The sequence below is a fragment of the Monodelphis domestica genome, chromosome 7 (genome assembly GCF_027887165.1).
Source record: "Monodelphis domestica isolate mMonDom1 chromosome 7, mMonDom1.pri, whole genome shotgun sequence".
In the NCBI taxonomy this organism is placed as follows: Eukaryota; Metazoa; Chordata; class Mammalia; order Didelphimorphia; family Didelphidae; genus Monodelphis; species Monodelphis domestica.
Window position 1 is genome coordinate 228,481,302 of NC_077233.1, and position 27,227 is coordinate 228,508,528.

The 27,227-nt window shown below is 36.1% G+C and overlaps 1 protein-coding gene across 1 annotated transcript in view; it reads left to right on the top strand.

Moving 5' to 3' along the window:
• Positions 1-27,227, top strand: part of USP42 (ubiquitin specific peptidase 42) — a 114,849-nt gene that overhangs the window by 6,789 nt on the left and 80,833 nt on the right. The window contains exon 2 of the mRNA XM_056804351.1: positions 16,216-16,293. The gene's annotated coding sequence lies outside the window, so the exon portion shown is untranslated. The remainder of the gene's footprint in view (positions 1-16,215; positions 16,294-27,227) is intronic.

Below are 27,227 nucleotides of genomic sequence, written 5' to 3' on the forward strand. Positions count from 1 at the left end.
CCCCTTCTTGAATATCCCCATAACTTTTAATGTTAACTCCTGGTTTTACATAAGTACTACTTGCCATTTTAAGGAAATATGCATTTTTCCCCTTTAGTATTAGTAATTTTTGACAGACTAGGTGTATTTTGTCAAAAGTTTTTTCTATATTGATTAATCATATTTTGGTTATGATTATAATTTTTTATGTTGAATTATTCCTGCATTCCTGGCATAAATTCATTGTGATCATAGTTTATAATCTTTTTGAAGTGTTAGTATAGCCCTTTTTGATAATATTTTATTTAAAATTTTTTGTATTGATATTAAGGATATTGGTCATACTTTTTTTTCCTTTACTTTGGCTTTTCCTTGTATAAGTATCAAGACCACATTAATATCTTCAAAAGAATTTGGCAGGATCTCCCCAGTTTTTTTTTCAATGATTTCTATAATATTAGAATTAGTTTTCCTTTGAATGCTTGACAGAATTCATTTGTAAATACATTATGTCCTGTTTTTCTTTTCATTCTTTAGAAGTTTATTAATGACAGCTTATTTTTCTAACGTTGTTTTATATAAATATCTTGTTCTTGTTCTGTTAGTCTGGCAATTTCCTATTCTGGTTAATATACACTTATTTTTTAGAAGCTATTGATTTTATTGGCATATGTGTTTGGGCAAAGAAGTTTCTAACAACTTCATTTTTTTCTTCATTTGCTGTGAATTATATTTTACCTATGTTATTTTTGTTTTCTTTGGAAAACCAAGTGCTTGACATTAATTCATTGGGTTTTCTTTGTTTTCAATTTTATTCATCTGTTCATTGATTTTTCAGAATTTTTATCTTAGTGTTTATTAAATTTTCTTTAATTTGTTGGTTTTCTAGTTGCAGTTTCTATTCAGTGATCTTTCTTTGAAGTGTTTAGAAAAATAAATTTTCCCCTAAAATCTTTGACTACACCCCCAAAACCATTATATTATTATGTTTTCTCTTTGTCTTTCTCTTTGATGAAATTACATATAATTTCTATGCTTTGTTTTTTTGGATAAAATAGCTTTTAGGGTTAAGTTACTTAGCCTTCAATTAATTTACTTTTAGTCCTAAGTTACTAATTAATTTTACAAATTAATTTATTTCAAGTCAACTTACTTTCTTCAATAACCATTATTACCAGTAAAAGATGTGTTTAATAATCCTGCTTTTCTGCATTTTTATGATAGTTTTATGCCATCATACATTGTGGATTTTTATAAAGATGTCGTGCAATGTTGAGAAATATGTTCTATTCCAACTAGGCTAATTAACAGAGAGATCCATGACATAATAACTTTTCTAGAAAATTTTTAGGTCCTTCTTGTTTATTTTTTCCCCTCTAGATCTGAAAGGGGTCCATTAAAGTCTCCCCTTATTATAATTTTACTGTCTATTATTCCCTGTACTTTATCTAGCTTTTTCTTTAGCTATTAGAAGCTATGCCATTTGGCTGCATATCTTTTAAGTACTGAAATTACTTCACTGTCTGTGGTGCCTTTCAGCATGATATAGTTTTACTATTTATACCTTTTAATCAAGTCTAATTTTCACCATTGACTTTTCTGTAATTATGATTACTGCTACTGATTTTTTGGGTTCATCTGAAGCATAATAAATAATTTTCTAGCTTCTTATTTTTTAATTCTATATGAATCTTTATATTTTATGTTTCTCTTCCAAATAACATATTGTTGGATTATTTTCTAAACTATTCTTCAATCCCCTTATGTTTTATGGGTGGGTTCATACCAATCATATTCACAGTTTATGTTTGTTAATTGTCTTTCCCCTCCATCCTGTTCTCTTATACTTTTTCCCTGTTTGTTTCCTGACCTTCTCTTTACAAAAAAAGGTTGTAAGAGAGCAGAATTTTGCTCAGCACTAGTGCTGTATGCTTAATGCAATTCTACTACCCTTTCCTGCTCCTCTTTTTTTCCTTTGCCCAGACCCCAATCACATTATTTTACTCTTTCTTTACAATCTACCTACTGTGGGGGTTTTTCCTTATGACTACTCCCTCCCTGAATCTACCTTCTCTCTTTTTCTCCATTCTCTTGGTTCCCTCCTATTTTCCTGCTGAATTAGATCTATTTCTAAAACAAACTCTGTATGTATTCTACCTTCCTTGGACTAGTGGAAGTTAAGAGTGAGGTTCAAGTGACATCTATGTCCTTCCCTCCCCTTCTCCTTATTTGTATAGTCTTCTACTTGTACACCACAATTATACAAGACAGGACATTCCTTTAATCCTTCCTCTCCCTTTCTTCCTACTTGATTCCCTTTTCCCTATTTCCCTTCTTTTTTTTTTAAGTAATTTTAAAAAAATTTTAAACATTATTTTATTTGGTCATTTCCAAACATTATTCACTGAAAACAAAGATCATTTTCTTTTCCTCCCCACCCCCCTTTCCACCACCTTTCCCTCTCCCATAGCCGACGCATGATTCCACTGGTTCTCACATGTGGTCTTGACTCGAACCCATTTCCCTGTTGTTGGTATTTGCATTAGAGTGTTCATTTAGAGTCTCTCCTCAGTCATATCCCCTCCACCCCTGTAGTCAAGCAGTTGCTTTTCATCGGTGTTTTTACTCCCACAGTTTATCCTCTGCTTGTGGATAGTATTTTTTAGATCCCTGCAGATTGTTCAGGGACATTGCATTGACACTAATGGAGAAGTCCATTACTTTCGATTGTACCACAGTGTATCAGTCTCTGTGTACAATGTTCTCCTGGTTCTGCTCCTCTCACTCTGCATCACTTCCTGGAGGTTGTTCCAGTCTCCATGGAATTCCTCCACTTTATTATTCCTTTTAGCACAATAGTATTCCATCACCAACATATACCACAATTTGTTCAGCCATTCCCCAATTAAAGAGCATCCCCTCATTTTCCAATTTTTGGCCACCACAAAGAGCACAGCTATGAATATTCTTGTACAAGTCTTTTTCCTTATTATCTCTTTGGGGTACAAACCCAGCAGTGCTATAGCTGGATCAAAGGGCAGACAGTTTTTTATCACCCTTTGGGCATAGTTCCAAATTGCCCTCCAGAATGGCTGGATCAATTCACAACTCCACCAGCAATGAATTAGTGTCCCCACTTTGCCACATCCCCATCAGCATTCATTACTTTCCTATGCTGTCATGTTAGCCAATCTGCTAGGTGTGAGGTGATACCTCAGAGTTGTTTTGATTTGCATCTCTCTGATTATAAGAGATGTAGAGCACTTTTTCATGTGCTTATTAATAGTTTTGATTTCTTTGGCTGAGAACTGCCTGTTCATGTCCCTTGCCCATTTATCAATTGGAGAATGGCTTGATTTTTTGTACAATTGATTTAATTCTTTGTAAATTTGAGTAATTAAACCTTTGTCAGAGGTTTTTATGAAGATTGTTTCCCAATTTGTTGCTACTCTTCTGATCTTAGTTACATTGGTTTTGTTTGTACAAAAACTTTTTAATTTGATGTATTCCAGATTATTTATTTTGCATTTTGTAACTCTTTCTAAGTCTTGCTTGGTTTTGAAGTCTTTCCCTTCCCAAAGGTCTGACATGTATGCTATTCTGTGTTCGCCTAATTTTCTTATAGTTTCCTTCTTTATGTTCAAGTCATTCACCCATTTTGAATTTATCTTGGTGTAGGGTGTGAGGTGTTGATCTAAACCTAATCTTTCCCACACTGTCCTCTAATTTTCCCAGCAGTTTTTATGAAATAGTGGATTTTTGTCCCCAAAGCTGGGATCTTTGGGTTTCCTATTTTCCTTCCTTTAAAATCATCAAAACATTATAAAACAATTCTTAGATCGCTGTCTTATTTAACTTCCTCTATCAATCTTAGATTTCTGAAGGGAAATTTGTATCATTTCTGTGTTATATAAAAATTTAGTTATTCTCTATTCTCTTATGATTGGTCAATTGTATTCAGTGTTTTTATATTTCTCTTCAATCCCATGTTTGATTTCCAAAGATTTCACTCAATTCTGTACTTTTTATCAGGAATGCTAAAAACATTCCATTTCATTAAAATCCATTTTTCTCCTGCAGAATTATACTCTGTTTTGTAAGGTAAGTTATTCTTGGATGTAAACCTATATCTTTTGCTTTTGGGAATATCATTTTCCAAGTTCTCAGCTTTCTTATCATTGTAGCCACTAAATCTTGTATCATCCTTACTGTGGCTCCTTAGTACTTAGGATTATTGTTTTCTACTTTGTTCTCTGGTTCTAATAAATCTGTATACTTTTCACTCATGTTTTTTTGAAATATGATATCCAGATTCCATGTGTGTGTGTGTGTGTGTGTGTGTGTGTGTGTGTGTGTGTGTGTGTGTGTGTGAGAAAGAGAGAGAGAGAGAGAGTATAAGAGAATGAGAGAGAACAAGAGAGAGAATGAGAGACAGAAAGAGAGACAATGAGAGGGAGAGGGAAAAAGAGAGAGAGACAGAGAGAGAGAGAGAGATTTAAGGTAGTCTGGTGCTTCTTTAATTCTCTTTCTTAAGCCTGTTTTTCAGGTCAGTCATTTTTTTTTTATGAGTTAGCTTACATTTTTTTTCCTATCTTCAACTTTGTTTTTAACATTTCTTATTGTCTCAGAATCATAAACTTCACTTTGGTATGTTCTACTTTTCAAAGAGACTGTTACTTGAATAAGGTTTTGTACCTCTTGTTAGTAGAAAGGTTAGTTCCTTTCTAAGTCTTTCCTTTCACTCTTTCTTTTCCAGTTCTTTCCTCTAAGAGTAGTGGTATCAAACTCAAATAGAAATAGATCCCCAGAGGCTGAATGTTGACTTAAAAATCACAAATTAACATTATGCTAAATTGAATTTTTATCTATTTTGTTAAACATTTCCCAATCATTGGGGTCACTTTTGGTTGTTTTGTGAATAATATGTGGAGGGTAAATTTGACGCCTCTGATTTAGAGTTATTCTCTTTTTGGGGATTTGTGTCTTCAGTATCCCTAACTACACAATAGCTCTTTATCATCAATGTCTTTTTTTGATTTGCTCATTTTTTCTAGCCTTATTTCCTGAATTGTGACTTTATATTAAGACCAGACTCTATACAGTTTTGGAGGGAAAGTTGGTGTTAAATTCTTAATCTGAATTATCTGGAGACCTGTTACTGAGTTCACTTAAGTGCTTTGTTCTTCAAGCATTTCAGAGGAGGCTCAAGCTGAGGTACAAACTTGAACAGGGTTATAAGTACTCTGACCTACAACATCTATTCATTGCCTACCTGATCTCAGCTGTTTGGGTTCCTGACCCTAGCCTGTATTTGAAGAACACAACCTGCAGGTTTGCTTGCTAGTTGGAGCTCCAGTAGACAGTTTCTGGCCTCAGCTCTGAACACTTACATGGCTCCCAGTGGGTTCAGAGCAAAAGAATTGTGTCACCCTTAGTTCACAATTCTTATCTTTTTCACTAAATCCCATGTCCCAACACAGCCCTATGGGCTAAATCCTCTATTTTTCTGAGAAGCCTGAGCAACAGAACTGTAAATCCATCCTTGTTTCCCCTTGTCCTGGATACTTCCCTCTGGGTTCAATCTGTGATCTTAAACTAGAAAAATGATCATGTGTTTTCTCCTTAGATTTCCTGATCACCACTAAAGTCTGGTGCTCTTCTTTGATCTTGAAATAGTTGTGGGAGAGAGATGGGCTACAGTGACTCCTCCTACTCCCTCATTTTTGTTACCTCTCCCTCTCCTCTCTCTCTCTTCTCTCTGTCTCTCTTTCCTCTCTCTCCTGCCTAAGATCCTTTATTTAAAAAGTTGATTGTCATTTCTATTTTTCAGGTAAATAAGTATTTTTAATCTGCCTTCCCACCAAACTCTGCCCCCTTGTTTGATTGAATTTTTAAAACCCTGGAAAACAAATCTTTCAATGTTTAATTGAATAATCCAGTAAAAACAAAACCCCCACATTAACTATGTCTTAAAATATATTCTTTCTGCATTTTTATATTCATTAATGATGTCAAAAAGTCAGTGGCACATTTCATGTTCATTCTTTTGGACTATTAGTTTATCATCATGTTGATCATAGTTCAAGACATTCAGTTATTTTTTTCCCCCAGTCTCCCTCAAGGAATTCTGCATTCACCAGCTTTCTCTCCTTCCTAATTCCTATACCTATATTAGGGTATTTTTATAATTCCCTATCTCATACCATTCCAAGCAAAAAAAAAAATCACTAGATTCTACCATCCTCTAAAGCTATTGCCCTATATCTCTCCTCCATTTTTCAACCAAACTCCTAAAGAAAAAATAGTTATCTACACTCATTGCCTTCATTTCCCCTCACTCTTCAGCCCTTTATAGTTGGACTTTACTTCATGACTCAATTGAACTTGCTCTCTTCAAAGTTATCAGTGATCTCTTAGTTGTACAATCAAATGGTCTTTTTTCAGTCCTTGTCCTTCTTGAACTATTTGTTGGATTTGACACTGTCAAACACTTTACTCCTGAATAATCTCTCTGGGTTGTGGCCCTGATCTCTCCTGGTTCTCTTTCTACCAGACTCCTCCTTAGTTTCATTTGCTGGATCATCATTTATATTATGCTCCCTAATTGTGAGTATAGTCTGGAACCACTGTTCTGTCCTATGCTTCCTTCTTTTGATATACTTGTTATATGTATTATTATATATGTTATATATATTTGTATACTATTGCTCTTGATAATTTCATCAGCTTTCAAGGGTCAATATTTGTAAATTAAATATATATGCATATATATTCACACATTTATTTATGTGTTTATCCTCCTCTAAGCTTCCCTATTTCTTATGAAGCTGTCCAGAATCTTGACATTTTATTACTGTACAGTCTTTCTCACCCCACATCTCCAAACAGTTGCCAAATCCAGTGATTTTCTAACCTTGTGTCTTTTTTTGCATCAGTTCCTTTCTGTCTACTCATACAACTACCACCTTAGTTCAATTCTCATCACCCCTCACCTAGATTATTATTTTTTTTAAAAACTTACATTCCATCTTAGAATCAGTACTGTGTATTGGTTCCAAGGCAGAAGAGTGGTAATGGGAATTAAATGACTTGTCCAGGGTCACACAGCTACATATGTGAGGCCATATTTGAACCCAGGATCTCACCTAGATTATAATAGTCTCCTAATTAGGCTTTATCCCCCAAGTCTTTCAAGATTAAATCCTGGAACTTCACAATGTCCTCTTCTTCCCACTTACTCTCCTTCAAATGTAGATACACAGACTATTTTTAAAATTTTCAAAATAATTTTCCCCAGTTCCATGTAAAAACATTTTAAACATTCATTCTCTAAAATGTTGAGTTCCAAATTGTCACCTTTCCTCTCTTTCCTCCCTTCCCTAAGATAATAAGCAGTTTTATATAGGTAATACATATGTGATCATGCAGACTCTATTTCCACATAGGTCATGTTGTGAAAGAAGACACATTTTTAAAAACTACAAAGAAAACTAAGTGGAAAATAGTCTGCTTCGATCTGCATTCTGAATCCATCAATGCTTTTGTTGGAGGTGGAAAGCATTTTTCATCATCTTGTCTTTTGGAATTCTTAGATCACAGTATTGCTGAGAATAGTGAAGTCACTCACAGTTGATCATTGTACTATATTATTATTACTGTGTACAATGTTTTCCTGCTTACTTCACTTTGTATTAGTTCATATAAGTCCAAGTTTTTCTGAAATGATCTTGTTCATCATTTCTTAAAGCATAATCACATTCCAACACAATAATAAATTATGGGACCAGCAAGGTATCACCAAACCTGGAGTTGGGAGGATCTTGCTTCAAATGTAGCCTCAGACATATCCTAATTGTTTGACCCTAGGCAAGTTACTTAACCATAATTGCCTAAAGGTATTGATAAAGGTATCATTCTTCTAATTTTAGACCTGATATTAAGACAAAAGGTAAGAATTTTTAAAAAAGAAATAAACAAACAAAAAAACAATTACACAACTTGTTCATCCATTTCCCAATTAAAGGACAGCCCCTCAATTTCTAATTCTTTGGCACCACAAAAAGAGCTGCTATGAATATTTTTGTGCAAATAGGTCTTTTTCCTTTTTTTAAAATCTCTTTGGGATATAGACCTAGTAGTTTTATTATTGATGGCTCAAAAAGTATATACAGTTTTATAGTCTTTGGGGCATAGTTCCAAATTGCTCTTCAGAATGGTTGGGTTTGTTCACAACTCCACCAGCATTAGTGTCTCAGTTTTACCACATTCCCTCCAACATTTATCATTTTCCTTTTCTGTCATATTAGCTAGTCTGATAGATGTGAGGTAGTACCTCAGAGGTATTTTAATTTTCCTTTCTTTAATCAATAGTGTAAACATCTTTAGAAAGAGACATGGACAAAGAAAATGTTCCTTATTTGATTGGCAGTGGACAGACTTCATATCTTATAATCACAGACTATCAAAACTGGGAAGAGACCTCAGAAGTCATTTACTCCCCTCTATATCTGAAGTTTTTTTTAAACACATAGCCACCATTTAAATACCTCTAAGGTTTGTACACCTAAGAGATAATAAGGAAAAATATTTGTACAAAAACATCCATAGCCGTACTCTTTGTGGTGGCAAAAAATGGAAAATGAGAAGGTATCCCTCAATTGGGGAATGGCTGAACAAATTGTGGTATATGATGGTGATGAAATACTATTGTGCTGTAAGGATTGATGATCTGGAGGATTTCTATATGAAATGGAAGAACCTCCATGAACTGATGCAGAGTAAAATGAGCAGAACATTGTTCACAGAGACAGATACACTGTGGTACAATCTAATGTAATGGACTTTCCTAATAGTAGCAATGCAACAAGCCAGGATACTCCTGAAGGACCTATGGGAAAGAATGTTAACCACATTGAAAGAAAGAACTATTGGAGTAGAAATGCAAAAGCAAAACATATGACATCACTTATCACATGTATATATAGGTATGCAATTTGGGGTTTAGGCTTTAAAAGATTACTCTACAACAAAAATGAATACTATGGAAATAGGTATCAAGTGAAAACATTTTGTACAACCCAGTGGAATTGCCTATCAGCTCTGGGGGGGGGGGGGGGGAGAGGGAAGGAAGGAAAATGAATCATGTAAACATGGAAAAATATTTAAAAATAAAAATAAAATAAATACCTCTAAGGACAAACCAAACAACTACATTAAAGGGTATTTAAATGTTAACATAAAATCACTTACTCTCCTATCATATTGGGACATGGAAACCAGAGCCAGGAAAAGGCATTTTATACATCAAAGGCACTATTTTAAAATTATGCTATTGTTATTGCTCATCAACTTTGACTTGTCACAAAATAAAATCTATGTGCCATGGAGAGACATTATAATCATGTATAGGGGCAACTAAGTGGCTCAGTGGATTGAGAGCCAGGAGGTCTTAGGTTCAAATCTGGACTCAAGTACTTCCTAGCTGTGGGACACTGAGAAAGTCACTTAACCCCTATTGCCTAACCTTTACTGCTCTTCTGCCTTAGAACCGATACATAGTATTGATTCCAGAAAAGAGTTTTTAAAAAATTATATATATTCTTTTACATTTAATTTTTTCTCAATTATAAGTAAAAAAATTTTAACATTCATTTTTTCTAAGCTTTTTGAGTTCCAAATTCTCTCCTTCCTTCCCTTCTCCTTTCCTTGAGAAGACAAGCAATTTGATATAAATTACAATATTGAAGAGCGGTAGCTAGGTGACTCAGTGGATAAAAGAATATATCTGGAAAAGGAAGATCTGGGTTCAAATTCGACTTCAGACATTTCCTAGCTGTATGACCCTGGGCAAGTCACTAGACCTCAATTGTCTATCTCTTACTGCTCTGATTCTAAAACAGAAAGTAAGGATTTAAAATATTTATATATATTTAAGTGTTTTTCATCACACATATACCCAATCTACTCATTTGACTGTTGGCCAAGGCCCTTAATAAAAAATTTAAACATCTAAAAACTTTTCCTCCCCCTTCTCTGACATACTTTTTTGAGTGAACACTTCATGCCTTGCAACTAAAAGGTAGGATCCCTCCTAATTTTTAGACATTGCCTAAATCTTCCTTTTTTCCCTTTAAACATTTATTGAGTTTCTACTATGTGCAAAGCTATAATATAATAGCCTTAGTAGGTAAAAGGCTTTTTGTTTCCCTAGGATATTAGTCTTTTGAGAAAGTTAATGGCTAGGAATTCAGAAGTAATTAATTATGAAACTGATTGTATCCAATCATTTCCCCTTTTTGTGATTGCCTTACTGGTTACATTTTAAGTTAAATCAGCAAACTCCTCCCTCCCCCCTTCACTTTAATATTCCTACATGGCAAAGTCTTTTTCTTTTGTCCTCTCAATAGTTTCATTTCTTTACTCAGAAAGCCTTGGATTTCAAGCTATGCACCTGCCATGTGTTATTTTTACTTTGAAAATTACTGTAATTTTAAAATCATAGAGTTTCAATCACCGGAGGGCTGCATGCGATTCTACAGATCAATATCGGAGCTTTTCAAAGCGTAAAGCCTGCTCCCCACCCCCACCCCTCATAGGTTTGGGAGATATTCTCAAAAGAATGAGCGGATTCCCACCCCACACCTCCCTCATCCGCTCCCTTCCCCCCGCCCCCAACCAAATGTAGGCAGGGAATTTTAAATACTGCTGCTGGCATATCCCTGTTTCCTATCTGCAGGCAGCACCACCGCTACGAAAACAAATAAAGCAACCCCGCAAACCAAGTTGTTGTGGATAGCTTAGAAACCTCTAGTCAGTGTTTAAAATCAAATAATGATCTTTCTTAGGAGTAAGGTCTCTTTGGTGCAATTCACTCGCTGGCTGAATGCTGCCAGGTATAACAATACGGGACTGTTTCAAATGGAAATTTAGTGAGCATGCTCTCTTATAAACTCCTTTGTTGCCGGGTCTCATGGCTGCAAGCTAGGAGCTTATTCCCCAAAGGAGTTTTTGTTAAAAGCAGGTACGCTGAAAGCCTGCATTGTGTACCAAATTCTGATTTTCAGGCTCTCGAGGAAATGGCGATTTCCTTGCTTTTGGAATCGGTGTCGCTTCGGAAGTGACCAGCACAATGTGGGATAGGGGGTGGGAGGCGGGAGCCAGAGGCGGGAGAAAGGGAAGGAAGGAATACAGAAATACTTTGAAGCTCACGCGTTCAGACCCAACATAATTCTAATCTTCAAGGAACGTTTACCCTTGCAGTTGAAGTTTGTCTTTTGTTTTTTTAATTTCTCGATGCAGTAGCTATTGTTACTCTCTTATTGAGAACCATTTTAACCTGATTAGACTGAAGTTTACAGTTTGGGGGACGATGTTATTCAGAAATTATTTTTAAAGAGTGTGAATTATATTGGAGCTTAAGTAATTGGGTTTAGTTGCCCATTTTTTAATAAAATCAGTACAGTTCTAGGCATGTGTGATAAGTTGTAGTTAGCAAGACATTGCTGTTGGTTTTTGAGAAAGATCTTTTTCCTTGCAGCTCAGCAGGTGTTCTAGGTTTAATTTAAGACTCCTCTTTCTCTCTCTCAGAAACCTACTTGGGGGTATTAGTAGGCTATAGGGGCTCAGCTTCAGAGGAGGAAAGGGAATTGCACACATTGTGTGATAATGCTCTCTTGACCCACTTAAAAAGCAAAATGGTAACTTCTTGTCTTTATAAGGACCATAAATAAAGTTATTTTACTGTATTTGAATCATTAATTTTATGTATAACTCCAGGGCTGCCAACCAGAGTTCTTGCTTTAGCTAGGCTTAAACTTGGAGGCTCTTTACTGATCATGCTTTTTGGCTTGTGCCCCTGTGAACATCAGAATTTGAGTTTTGTCCGAGTCCACAAGAAAAGAGGTAAAGGGTCTTCAACTCCCATACAAATTACCCAAACTAACAACATATCAAATATGGGGCAGAAACTAATTGACCCAACGAGAAAAATGCAAGAAGTCTTAAATCAAAACATCTTTCTTTTCTTCTCTTCTTTGAGTCTCCACAAGTGTCCCCAAGATTTAAGAGCACTATCCAGAGTTTCATTCAGGTTACTAAAGAGTGCTAAAGAGTTTTGCATACATTTGGGGAGTCCTAACTCTCTAACTCTTAATTTAACTTAAAGCAGTGCCCTGCAGGTCCAGCCTACCTTGAGGGGGAAAATAGAGTTGATAGAAAGTTGCCCAGTATTCCCTGAAAGCTCCATAGCTTTGGCTCCTGCCTAGCCTGAGAATTGTAATACTTTGTCCAGGATCCAGAAATTTTTCCTTTGGGCTCCAGAGAGCATTTTCAAAACAAGGATCTTTATTGATCTGCCACTACCCCAGTGTGCTTTGATAATTCCCTTTTTATTCAAGGAACTCATTATTTCTTCATCCAGGAGATTTGGATCTCAAATTCCTCCACTTGTCCAAGATCCTCCATTGTTCCACAACTACTTTTCCACTGATGCTGGCTGGCAATGTCATGCATAGCTCCCAGTTTGCCCACTTCACTCTAGGGGTGCCTCTGCCTGTCATCTCTGAGGCCTCAGTATTCCTTCCTGTTCCAGGAGAAGCAGGATACATGTACCCCTAATGTATATAGTTCCCTGAAGAGACCATAGGACCATGGAGTTAGGTTTAGGGTTAGGGTTAGGTTAGGGTTAGGCATGGGCTGTGCAAGAAGTCTTTGTGTATACAATTTGCATCATTCTGTCTGTCTCAGATTCTGTTCTTCCTAAGATCCCTTTTGCTATTCTGAAACTATCCATCTTCTTTAAGTGTGGTGAGAGTGAGTTAGTACCCAGAGAAAGGAGGCTCTACACATCCTGTATAATGCTGGAACAAAGTGTCAAATGTGGTCACAGGAAATGTTTTCCCCTAAGATGCATGGATGGCTTCCATCAAAGAAAGGCCTCTTTGACTAAGTGCTTCCTGAACAACCCCAACATATCTACTATTTTGCTATGGTGTGTATACAACTATAGGAATCAAAGGCTAGAAGTAAGAAAACTTGTCCAGCTCAGAAAGATAGTTCTTTAGTCATTTTTCAGTCCTGTCAGACTTTAAAGCCCCATTTGGGGTTTTCTTGACAAATATAGTGGAGTGATTTGCCATTTCCTTCTTGGTAGAGTTAAATGAATGTCCTGGGTCACATAGCTAAGTGTCAGCAGCTAGATTTGAAATCTGGAAGATGATTCCAGGTCCAGCATTCTATCTATATCACCATCTAACTGCCCCTCAAAAAGGCAGAATCTTTGTCTTGACAGTTTTAGGTGTGGTTTGAGTTAGCACTATACACCTGGAAGCAGAAAGATATGAGTTCAGGTCTCCACTAAACAAGTAACTTGCCTTCAGTCTACCTTAGTTTCCTTATCTGTAAAATGGGAAATAGTACTCAGCTCTCTTCATTTTTGTGAAAATGTGATATTTATAGAGTGCTTTGCAAACCTTTAAGGGCTACATTCTTGCTATTTATTGTTAGCTATTTGGCTTGGGTAGAAACCTAGGAAAGGAAAGGAAAGTTGCCTGAAGCTAGTGCCTCCTATTGAGCTTACTCCTACTCAATGAGCAAACCACCCATTAGAAAACTACAGGTCCCCTCCACGACAGTCCAGACTGTCCCTTCTTTGAAGGAATTATAATAATATGTATCTATAAAATCTCTTTTGTTTAGCTCAAACCCCAGTTGATATTCACTGAGATTAGACAGTCTTTTCCTCTCTATCCCTCTGTATATCTGGACAACCATAGCCTCCTCAACTATATTCAGTTCCTTAAGAACACACCCAGTGAATGATATCTTAGAGAAACTAATTTCTTCCAAAAACATGCCAAATACAGAAAGAAAAGTCTAAAAGAAATGAAGGTTTAGGATACAGGTTTGGCATGAGAACCATATAGATTTAAGGGACATGGAAGTAGGAGCATCACCAGTTCCATTTTTTTTTTGCAAGCATGAATGGACAGATATTCTTTATCATATTCCATGAAGCCTCCACTTAACTAAATTTAAACTACAGCATTTTCCAATGCCTAACTCTTAGAGTAGCAAAAGCAAAGGCAGTAGCAAGGAGCTAGATAGCCTCCCAGAGTGGTTAGGCTTCATTCCCATCACCTATCCCTCATTCAACATTCATTTCTCCAAGAAAGGTCTCTTCATGACCTCCCTTGGGTTCATTTGCTCACTTCTAACCTCAGGCAAGGTTTAAACTTTCCCACATTTCCCACAAAAATAGAAAGGATCCACCTTGTTGGTCACTGTCCTAAAACCCCTATGAGCTTCAGTAGGCATTGAGAAATTTGTGTCTGCTAGAGGACATTGATTTGAGTCTTACTAGACTTTTAATAGATGAAGAGGGAGCTATAGATATATGTAATTAAGGAGAATAAGTTAGGGACATTAGGTAAACATGTAGTTAGTGAGTTATGTCTTAGACCTCTTCCTCTCATGTACCTTCTATCTTATGGCACTCACTGAATTCTGGCTATCATTAGATGACAGTGTATATATCTGGCCATTGTTTTTGGTATGAGCTATACCCTCATGCATTCCCTTAACTTCCTGGCCCATGTGGGGAAGTCGGAATATTACTTGTTTCCCATTGCCACTTCTAGATTATCCCTTTATTACCATCACTCAGAAACCTTTCATGCTTTGAATATTACTTTATCCAAATTTATCACTCAATCTAGATTCTACTGACTGTTTATCTTCTAACTTATTGGACATTCTCCCTGCATTACATTTTTTTTAAAAAAGAAGAACCTGTCCAAGCACACAACAAAACATAAAGATTAAATAAATAAAACTCTGAATTGCAATTTCATGCTTCTTGCTTTGGAAAAAAGAATATAATAAATGCTATATATTACTTTCAAAACTGTCCTGCTTGTTTGTATTTCTTTATGAATTTCCTCTTCTATGCATTTTAAAATCTTTCATTTTACCTTTTTTTTTAAACCCTTACCTATCAATACTGTGTTTTGGTTCCAAGGCAAAAGAGTGGTAAGGGATAGGCAATGGGGGTCAAGTGACTTGCCCAGGGTCACACAGCTAGGAAGTATCTGAGGCCAGATTTTAACCTAGGACCTCCCATCTCTAGGCCTGGCTCTCAATCCTCTGAGCCACTCAGCTGTTCTCTTTACCTTATTTTTTAATTAGCATGCATTTAAAAAAATGTTTCAATGGTCTTTTTATATTTGGCATCATTGTTACTAACTCTTCTCTCTTTAACTCATCTCTCCAATTAAAAGCTGGGAGAACAAAAGAAAATCCTTGTAATAAAATATCAAGAAAAATGAACCCCATAGTATCCATGTCAAGGAGTATCTCCTTTTCCATCTTGTGCCCATATTTCATCATAGGCATTCTGGAGACATGGTTGGTCCTTAACATTGATCAGAGTTGTTAATTGTATCTCCTGGCCCAGTTCACTCAGCATCAGCTCTTATTATTGCCCATGAGCCTTTGAAATTTATCTATTTCATTTCACATGATCCATTAATAGTTCATTATATTAATATATGTTTAATATATTAATATACCATTTTGTTCAGTCATTTCCCAGTTGTCCAAGGGGCAATCCAAAGCAATCCTCTCTGTCCTGCTTAGATTCTAGGTCTTTGCTACCTCTTTTTGTTCCCCACTTCAGGATCAGAAAATTTGTTTTGTTTGTAACTATTCCTTCTCCATTTATTCTCTTCACCCACCTTACTATCCCCACTGGTTTCTGTATTGAATCTAATATATTTCAACACTAAACTCTTTTGTGTATATGCAACTCTACTTTGTTTCACATAAAAAGGTTCCACTAATCTCACTCTCCCTATCTCTTCCATATTTATATCCTTCTCCTCATCCAACCTTATTATCAGTCAGTAAACATTAAGTGCCTACTATGGTGCCAGATACTGTACTAAGCACTTCATGATGAGAGCAAATTCTATCTCTTCCTTTATCTTTTCTATACTAGTGAAACCTTTTGCTCTTCCCTCTTGTTTCTCTCTACAAATTCTCAGAATAGAATCAATCCACCCCCATGACTTCTGTTTTTATTTAATTATATCAATAAACTTTTGAAGACATTAAGATTCTCGAAGGACAAATTCTTTTTTCCTCGATTAGAATGTTAGCATATTATTGTGATACTGTTGATGTTCTGTCATTTTCAATCATTTTGACACTTTGTGACTTCCTTTGGTATTTTCTTGGCAGAGATACTGAAGCATTCATTTTCAATTGAAGAAACTGAGGCAAACATGGTTAAGTGACTTGCCCAGATTCGCACAACTGGTAAGTGTCTGGTGCTAGATTTGAACTCAGGATTTCCTGACTCTGGGTCAGGTACTCTATCCATTGTGCCACCTAGCTAGCTTATCATGATACAACTCCTAATTGCTCAAATGACTTGGTTTTTCTAGTGTTGTCTGGAGTCTCTGGCCTATTGTGTTAGAGCAAAGCCTGTCACTTCTTCCCTTCAGGGTTTTTGTTGTTGTTGTTGTTGTTTTTGTACTGCAATTGGCTCAAGTCCCAAGTGGTTAGGTCCACTACCCATTGTTAAAGACCATGGACCTGCATCATGGTTCTCTAACATTGATTAGCTTTTACAAAAAGAGATTTACTTCAAAGATATAGTAATAACAACACAAACATTTCTCCTAATATTTCAGAGACTGTATACTCTTCCCTATATCACCTCAGGAGAGAAGGAAGGAATAGACTCAACATAACTCAGTCACTTTATTGCATTGAGCCCACTAAGTCCATTTCCAAAGGTCTCATCTCTGCTGGATGAATCCTTGTGTCATTTACCACTGGGCTGGGATCTCAAAGGTCACTCTTGAAGGTCTTTCTTTGTCCCTGTGGGCATCAATGCTGTGCTGTCTCAGGAAACCCAAACTGGATGCCAGGATGATGAAAGGCCCAAATGACCTTTAGAACTTACAAGGCCAGAAAATAAATTCCCTTTACCCAAAATGGAAAGGAACAAACGCAGAAGCCGAGGACAAGGTCATGTTTCTCAGGGTCACATGGCTTCAGAGGGAAGAAAGCCCCAAAGCTTGTCCCCTTACAATACATTTTCTTATTGGATAGTATGAGCAAAAGATTTCACCAAATGAGCCAAGCTCTAGAGTATCTAAAAGGACCGAGGAATGAGAGTTATTTTTGAATGCCTCTGTGTTCAGTCAATGAACCTTCCATTTACCATATTGTTAGATGACTGGAATCGGTTACAGGATATCTATGGAAGCCCCACAATCTTTCCAAACATTGCTTTTCTCAATTTTCTTAGAAACAGGTTCACAAACTCTTCACATGGAAAGATGCTATTGCAAATGTTCTGCACATATGCCAGACCCCATTATATCAGTTTTCCCTGAACTCTAATCTTTATATTTCAAGGTTCCTATTCATCTCTGGCCTTTGAAAGTCCTATAATTACAGATCTGTTTTGTTCCCATAACTGACTCTTAACTTTGCAGGGTAGGTTTTTCTTGGTTGTCTTTTGTTTTTAGAATATTGTATTCCAAAATTTCTCTCTTTTTTTTAATCCTTACCTTCCATCTTAGAATCCATATTGGTTCCAATGAAGAAGAATGGTAAGGCATAGGCAATGGGAGTTAAGTTATTTGCCCAGAGTCACACAGCAAGAAAGGATCTGAGTCTAAATTTGAACCGAAGACTTCTCATTTTGAGGCCTGGCTCTATCCACTGAGCCACCTAGCTGCAGTATTAATATTATGTTATAGGCAGTATTTTTAATATGACATGATATAGCTTTGGCTTTTGGCTATGATATTTCTAGGACTTTTATTTTGGGGCTTCCTTTTAGAAAATCAGGAGATTCTATATTTACTTTGTCTCTACTATCTAACATACTTGAGCAGTTTTCATTTATGATTTCTTGAAATATGGTGTTCATATTTTTTAATCAAGATTTTCCATAAAACCTAGTGAATCTTTTTTTTTTAAACCCTTACCTTCCATCTTAGAATCAATACTGTGTATTGGTTCCAAGGCAGAAGAGTGGTAAGGGCTAGGCAATGGGGGTCAAGTAGCTTGCCCAGGGTCACATAGCTAGGAAGTGTCTGAGGTCAGATTTGAACCTAGGACCTCCCATCTCTAGGCCTGGCTCTCAATCCACAGGGCTACCCAGCTGCCTCCAAAACCTAGTGAATCTTAAATGATCTCTTGATCTGTTTTCTAGGTCAGTTGTTTCTTATATCTTATATTCTATTTTTCAATCTTTTGATTTTGTTCTTTTTTGCTGTCTTACAGAGTCATTTATTTTTGTTTGTTCTATTCTAGTTTTCAAGGATTCCATTTCTTGAAAGGTTTTTCACTTCTTCTTTAAATTATGTTTCCAGTTTTTTCCTCCAGTTTTGCTAGAGATCTCATATCCAATTGCTTTTAGACTTCTATTACTTCTTTTACCTCTTACACAATTCTGGGGTAGAAGAGATCACTTACTAACACTTCTCATTGAATTTCTTGACCATTTTCAGTCATATAAACTTCAAAGTTTCCCTGGAATGTATAGAGAGGAAATGAGTGTTTTACCTTCCCCTTAGGCATTCCTTTTTTATGTTTTATATTTATTTTATTTTAATAACAAATTACTACATATGTTTTCCAAAATTATATGATTCATTTTGTCTCCCTCTCTTCTTCCATCCCCCATCTCAGAGTTGCAAGCATTTCAATCTGAGTTATACATGTATTATCCAGCAAAACAATATTTCTATATTATTCATTTTTATAAGTGAATAATCTTATAAAACCCAAATCCCAAATCATATACCCAAATAAGCAAGTGATAAATCATATTTTATCATCTCCATTTATACTCCAACAATTCTTTTTCTAGAGGTAGATAGCATTCTTTTCCATAAGTCCCTCAGAATTGTACTAGATCATTGTATTGCTATTAGTAGCGAACTTTTTAGAGATCAAGTAATGGGTCCGGCCCCCATCCCACCCCCTCAGACCAAGTGCCATGCCCACCCCCCAGAGGCCAAATGCCATGCCCTGTTCCACCATGCCATGCCCCTCTGCCCTCACCTTACCCCAGACAGGGAAGGGAGGAAGCACTCCCATTGCACTGCAGGGCAGAGGGGAAGGTGAAGTGAGGAATATCCTCAGGAACATGAAGAAGGGGAGGGGTACAGCTCCATCCCAAGTCCATCTGGCTTTCTAGTAACAAACTCTGGTGGGCAACTGCAGGTGTGTCCACAGAGAAGGCTCTGCAAGCTATCTTTGGCACACTTGCCATAGGTTCACCATCACTGGTCTATTACATTTGATCATTCCACAATAGTTCAGTTACTATGTAAAATGTTCTCCTGGTTCTGCTTATTTCACTCTGCATTAGATCACATATGTCTTTCAAGTTCTTTCCAAAATCATCCTGTTTATCATTCTTTAATAGCACATATATCATATACCACATTTTGTTCAGTCATTCCCTAGATGAGGGACATTCCTTTAGTTTCCAATTCTTTGTCCCCACAAAAAAACACAGCTATAAATATGATTGTACAAACAGGTTCTTTCACGTTTTAAAAAATATCTTTGGGATACAGACCTAGTAGTGGTGGGCATAATTCCAAATTTAGGCATTTCCTTCTTTCTCAATGTGTTCAGTTTCTTATAGGTTCTTTTTCCACCCTGATTATTGCCTTCAATCTAGGGTTAGATAGTCAACTGCTATTTATTAAGTACTTAATATGTTCTGCCACTGTGCTGGTTCTGGAGATTCAAAGAAAGGCAAAAAACAATACCTGCTCTCAAGGAGTTTACAACCTAATGACAGAGATACCATGCAAACAACTATGTACAAACAATAAAGGATAAGTTGGTGATAATCAACAGAGGAAAGACAATAGCTTAGAGAGGATTAGGAAAGACTTCTTGTGGAAGATGGGATTTTAGATGGAATTTGAAGAAAGTCAGAAAAGTTAGGAGACACAATTGAAAAGGGAAAGAGTTCCAGGTATGGAGGGTAGCCAGTAAAATGCTCAGAGATGGAAAACAACATTGTGTTGGAAAAACAACTAAGAGAGCAATATTACTGGATCATAGCTACAAGCAGAGGAGAAGTGGGTGAAAGGTGTAAGAAGACTGGAAGGTTACGAAAAGGCCAGGTTATGGAGGGTTTTATAAATCAAACATATAGTTGATACTTTAGGCAATAGAAATCTACTGAAGTTGATTGAATAGAGAGATAATATGGTCAATTTTAGGAAGATAGTTTAGTAGATGCATGGAGGATGTATTGCAGTGGGAGAAACTTTTATGTAGGAATACCAATAAGCAGGTATGAGATTATGAGGAACTACACTAGGATGGTATCAGTGTCAATAGAGAAAAGATGGCACATTCATGAATTTTTTAAAAAGTAGAAATGATGGGACTTGGAAAATGACTGAATATGAAGAGTGATGAGTCAAGCATGACATCTTGGTTGCAAGTCAAGATGACTAGAAGGATAGTGGTACCCTCTTCAGAAATAGAGTAGTTAGAAATAGGGCTGGAGGTGGGGGAAGGTGAGTTCAGCTGAGTGTAAGATGTCTATCAGACATTCAGTTTGAAATGTCAAATAGGCAGTTGGAAATGTGAGACTGAAGGTCAGGAGAGAGGTAAGGGCTAGACAAATAAATCTGAGTCTTTTGCCTAGAGAGGGAAGCAGATGATATCACCAATGAAATAAAGTAGATGGAGAAAAGAAGAGGACTCAGGATAGAGGACACACAGTAAATAGGCATATGATCCAATAGGCATGAAGATCCACCAAAGATGACTGAGAAGAATAGCTTGACAAGATAGGAGGAGAACCTAGTGAGAGAAGGTATCATTTGAACACCTAGGGAGAAGAGAGTGTCAGGGAGAACAACAGCATCAAAAGCTGTATAGAAAGTGAAAAATAGATAAAGATTGAGAAAAGATAATTAGATTTGGAAGTTAAGAGATCATTAATAATTGTTATTTTGGAGAGAATAGTTTCAGTTAAATGATGAGGTTGGAAATTAGACTGCATAGGGTTAAGTTGAGAACTAGAAGAAAGGAAGGGGAGACATTGCTTATATACACAGCCTTCTCAGGGACTTTAGCCACAAAAGGGGAAAGGATAATAGCTAGCTCAGTTGGATGGCTCTTTGTTGAGGATGGGGAAACTACAGGAGTATTTGAAGGAAGTTGGTCAGTAGTAAACAGATTGAAGAGACTGGAGATGTTGAATGGTACAATTTACTGGAAAAGAGGATGTAATGGGGTCACTTGTACAGACTGAGTGATTTTCCTTTTCAAAGAAAAGGATCCCCTCTTCCTGTGAGATGGGTAAAGGAAGATAAAGGAGTTGAAAATATGAGATAAAAAAGAGTACAGAAGGAGGAGCTCTTAGTGAATGGTTTCAATTTTTTCTGTGAAATATTGAAGTAATGTTTTTAGCTGAAGGGACTGGGGGAGGGAAGCCAGGAAAAGTTTGAGGAGGCACAAAAAGGTTTGGAAAAGTCATTCGTGTGTAATGACATAGTGTGTCAGTTAAGGAGGTATAAAAAGTTTGCTTCCTTCATTGAGGGCCCAGTTGGGATTATGTAACAAATTTGTAGTGATCCATTCAGCACAATTTTGTGATTTTCTTTGTTTAGGAGCGTGTGAATAGGCATGAAGGCAATGTCGTGCAGTAAGCCAAAACTAAAGTCTGGTAGAGCAAGATCTTCCATTGGATAAAGGAGCAAGGGAGTTAAGAGGAAAGTATAGAGTTGAATTGGTTTACCAATAAGTCAAGATGGGGAAGGGAGTAGAATTTAGCCAATGTAAAGGTGATGGCTGAGGGATGGAATGATTATAGATCACAATAAGAATGAAGAACAGATTTTGGGATTGCAAGGCAAAAAGAAAGGGGTAATGACAGTCGGACCTCAACATACATGTTGATGTTCTTTCAGATATTCTAACCTCCTATTTCCTTAGTCTGTTCAACTTCCATGAACTACTTCTCCATTTTACCTTAGTTGTATAAAGGGAAAGTCATACACTTTCTTTTGGCATTGCTTACTAAGGTTCCACTTATATGTTTAAGAAATCTAAAGTTCCTTTTTCTGGTGTTAATCCTCTATCATTCCATCTCCCTATTATTACCATCATAGTCTCAAATCCCTCTATCCCTTACTACTGGCTCATCACTGTTATAGCAAACCCCTCATTCTTTCCCTGTCTCAAATCTTCTGTGAACCAGTTCAATGGTATAATATTTTTTATTCTTGAAATCACATTTCCTTGCTCTGTTGTCCCTTACACTTTGCTAAACTCTAGGTTTGGATTTCTTCCATTTTACTCCTCCTTCAATCCTACTCATGTGCTGCTAAGTAAAGTTGAAGGAAGTATGGTCCCAATTTGAATTTGTTATGTAATCTTAACCGGACCTTCAGCATGGCAAGGCAAATCTTCTATTCCTTCTTGCCCAGTGTGCCCAATGATAGTTCTAAATCTTCACTTTTCTCCTTAGGCCTATCACAGTACCCCCTTCCACTTCTACCCGCTCAGCTAAAAAGACCTTGTTTTTTTATAAGAAAGTCAAGGTCATTCTCCATAAGCTATCTTTTCTTCCTTTCTCTCCCCTCCCTTTTTCAAAACTCATATCACATGCTTTACTCCTTTACTCCAATCTCTGATGAACAAAAGGTGGCCCTTTTCTTTACCAAAAGTATCCTTCCTACATGTATCCTTTATTCTGCACCTTCCCATCTTCTCTAGCATATTACCTTTGATACCCTCCCTCTGTCTAGAATACTGGGCCTAGCGTCAGGAAAATATTTTGTTGTTGTTCAATCATTTCAGTTATGTCTGACTTCCTATCCCCATTTGGAGTTTTCTTGGCAAAGATAGTGGGATGGTTTGCCATTTCCTTCTCCAGCTCATTTTACCAATAAGAAAATAGATGAGGAAGATGAGTTCAAATTTATCCTCAGTGATTTACTAATCTATGTAACCTTGGGCAAAACATTGAACCTATATTTTAGTTTCTTCAGCTGTAAAATGAGGGTAATAATAATTAACACCTACCTCCCAGAGTGATGGTTATTGTTTTTTAAATTTTATTTATTTTTTCAGTTACATGTAGAAACAATTTTTGACAATTATTTTTTTACATTTTAGGATTCAGATTTTCTCTCTCCCTTCCTTGTCCCTTTCCCAAGGTGGTAAATTGTCTAATATAGATTATGCCAATACTTTTGAGCAATGCATATTTCCATATTACTCATGTTGTGATAGAAGATACATATCACATATACAATAAAAATCTGATGAACAAAATAAAGTGGATGATGACATGCTTTGATCTGCACTCAGATTCCAACAGTTTATTCTTTGGCTGTGGATAGCATTTTCATCACAAATCCCTTGTGGTTATCTTGGAATCTTTCTTTACTGATAATGGTTTAGTCCCTCACAGTTGATCATTGTATAATATTTCTGTTACTGTATACAGCATTCTTCTGGTTCTGCTCATTTCACTTTGCATCCAGTTTATATGTCTTGCCAGGAAAAATCTGAACTCATCCTGTTTTTCACTTCTTATGGCACAATAGTATTCCATTACCAACATATACCATAACTTGATCATCCATTCCCCAAGTGATGGACAATTCTTCTATTTCAAATTCTTTGCCACTGCAAAAAGAGCTGCTAAAAATATTTTGATACAGGTAGGTCCTTTTCCCTTATCTCTGATCTCTTTGGGATATAAATCCAGCAGTATTATTTTGGGGCCTGTTTCCATATTGATCTTTAGAATGGTTGCATCAGGTCACAGTTCTACCAATAGTATGTTAGTATCTCAATTTTTCTCTCCAACATTTATCATTTTCCTTTTTGGTCATGGTAGCCATTCTGATAAGTATGAGGTACTATCTCAGAGTTGTTTTAATTTACATTTCTTTAATCAATAGCATTTTGGGGCATTTTTTCCCCATATGATTATAGAAAGTTTTCATTTCTTCCTCTAAGAAGTACCTGTTCATACCCTTTGACCATTTTCAACTAGGGAATATTTTTTGTGTTTCTTTGTGTTCTTATAAATTTGACTCAGTTCTCCATATATTTTGTCAGAGACACTATAACATTTTCCCCAAATTTGTTGTTTCTCTTCCAATCTTAGTTGCGTTGGTTTTGTTTATACAAAAACTTTGCAATTTAATGTGATGGAAATTATCCATTTGATTTTTCATAATATTCTCTGTGTCTTGTTTGGTCATTAATTGTTCCCTATTCATAAGTCTGACAGGTAAACTTTTCCATGTCTGTGTATGTCACCCTTTATTTCTAGATCAATTATCCATTTTGATTTTATCCTGTTATATAGTGTGAGATTTTGTCTATGCCTAATTTCTGTCATACCTGTTTTCCAGTTTTACTATCAGTTTTTGTCAAATGGTGAGTTATTTCCCCCAAAGCTTGAATCTTTGGGTTTATCAAACACTAAGGTGTTATGGACATTAACTGTCATGTATTAATTACCTAATCTATTCCATTGTTCTACTACTCTATTTTTTAGCCAATACCAGATTGTTTTGATGATTATTTGCTTTATAGTATAATTTGAGATCTGGTATGGCTAAGCCACCTTCCTTCCTATTTTTTCCATGAATTTCCTTGATATTCTTGGCCTTTTGTTCTTCCAGATGAACTTTATTATTATTTTTTTCTAGTTCTATGAAATAATTTTGGGTAGTTTGGTATTGCACTGAATAGGTAAATTAATTTAGGTAGGATTGTGATTTTTATTATATTGGCTTGGACTATCCATGAGCAATTAATGTTTTTCCAATAGTTTAGGTCTAACTTTATTTGTGGGAAGAGTATTTTGTAATTATATTCATATAGTTGCTGGTTTTATTTTATATGACATATATATATATATATATATATACACTCCCAAGCATTTTATATGACATATATATACACATATGTATACATATATTATATAACTAAAGTTATTTTGAATAGAATTTCCTTTTTCTATATCTTGCTCTTTGTGTTGCTGGCAAACAGAAATGCTGATGATTTATGTTTATTTTGTAAGTGCAACTTTTCTGAAGTTGATCATTATTTTTATTTGTTTTTTGGTTGAATCTCTAGGTATAGCATCATATCATTTGCAAAGAGTGAAAACTTTGTTTCCTTATTGACTAGTCTAATTCCTTCAATTTCTTTTGCTGATATTATTGCTATAGCTGGCATTTAAAGTGTAAGGGGTAAAAATTAGGGTTTATTGACTGAATATATTATACTAGTGGTCGCCAGGGATTAATTCAATCCCAATAAATTACTCAAGTCAGTTTGGGATTTTTATGGTGGTTTTAATTTCAATAGAAGGAAGAAATTAAGAAGAAGAGGGAGAGGAAAGGGAAATTGTACTGCTCTGGGAGTTGGAGGTCAAGGAAAGGGGGAAAGGAGGAATTTGTCACCTCACCAAGGATGCTCAGGGAAGACACCTTACCTAACCCACACTACAGAACTTCTTCCAGTCACTTCACCAGCAAGCTACAAATGCCAGGGAGTCTGTCAGTTGTTTCTTATTTGTCACTTGCTAGCATATGTCAGTCATAGGCCATCCTACTCACAGTTAATCCTTAAGTGAGGGTGTATACATTCCTTGGTTGCTAAATTTCTAAGACTAAGCAGGGTGGAGAAAATCTAAAATTCACAAAAGTACAATATTAAATAAAAGTAGTAATCCTTGCTTTACCCTTGATCTTATTGGGAAGGGTTTTAGTTTACCCCCATTACAGATAATGTTAAGTGATGGTTTTAGATGGTTGTGATTTTGCCTTTTTCGTTTTTGATATTGATAGTTTGATTTTCTTCTTTCTTTTTTTAAATCAAGTTAACCAATGGATTGCCTATTTTATTTATTTTTTCATAAAATCAACTCCTTGTCTTATTTGCTAGTTCAATACTTTTCTTATGTTCAACTGTATTAACCCTCCCAGGGTTGTTGTGAAGATAAAATTAGAAAATATTTTTAAAGTGCATAGCAGAGTACCTAGCATATGTTCTTCAGTAATTTTTCAGTCATGTCTGATGTTTCATGATCCCACTTGGGGTTTCTCAGCAAAGATCCTGAAGTGGTTTTTCATTTCTTTATCCAGGTAATTTTATAGATGAGAAAACTGAGACAAACAGGAGTTACAAGACTTGGCTAGGATCACATAGCTAGTAAGGGTCTGAAGACAGATTTGAACTCAGGAAGATGAGGCTTCCTAACTCTGGGCTCAGCACTCTATCCATTGTTCCACCTAGCTGCTAGGCACATAGTAGACACCATATAAATATTTATATACCTTTCCACTTCAGTATTTTCCAGTCTATTAGTTCTTCCCTTGCTGCTTACAATCAAGTTTGAGTTTATGCCATCCTTTGAAAATATAACCACTATGTATTGTTATATATCTCTCCTCTCCTTCCTAAAAGAAAGCCATCTATACTTAGTGCCTCCATGTCTTCTCCTCATTCTTTTCTAAACCTTGGGCTGTCTCATGATAGAACTGATGCTGCTTTTTTCAAAGTTTCAATTGCCAAAACTAATTATCTTTTCTAAATCTTCACCCTTCTTAACTTCTCTTAAGTTTTTGACAATGTTGACTATTTGCTGGAAATTATTTCCCTCGAGTTTTGACAACTGTTTCTTCTCTCTTGGTTCTCTTGTTACCTGTTTGAGCACTCGTTAGTATCATTTACTGAGTCTTCATCTGTTACAACCACTAACTGTGAATGCACCCCAAGGATCTGTCCTTGGCCCTCTTCTTTTTTCTTTCTCTGTTCTCTTAGTGATTTCATCAGCGGTCATATATTCAATCATCCTCTCTTTGCAACTGATTCCTAGATTCATACATCTATGAACCTAGTCTTTCTCTTGAGCTCCAGTCCTACATCACCAATTGTCTGTTATATATTTTGAACTGGATGTTCTGTAGGCATCTCAGAATCAACAGGTACCAAGCAGAACTCATTATCTTTCCCCACAAACTCTTCCTTTTCTGAATTTGCCTCTTACTGTCAAATTTGCAACCTCATTGTCATTTCTAGCTCCTAACTCTTACTCGCTCCATATATGCATTCAAATTTCTACTTTAGGCCTTCATCACCTTAAGTCTCTCACCACTCCAAATCATTCTCCACATAGCTAACAAAGCAGCTCTCCTTGTTTGATATTATATAAACCA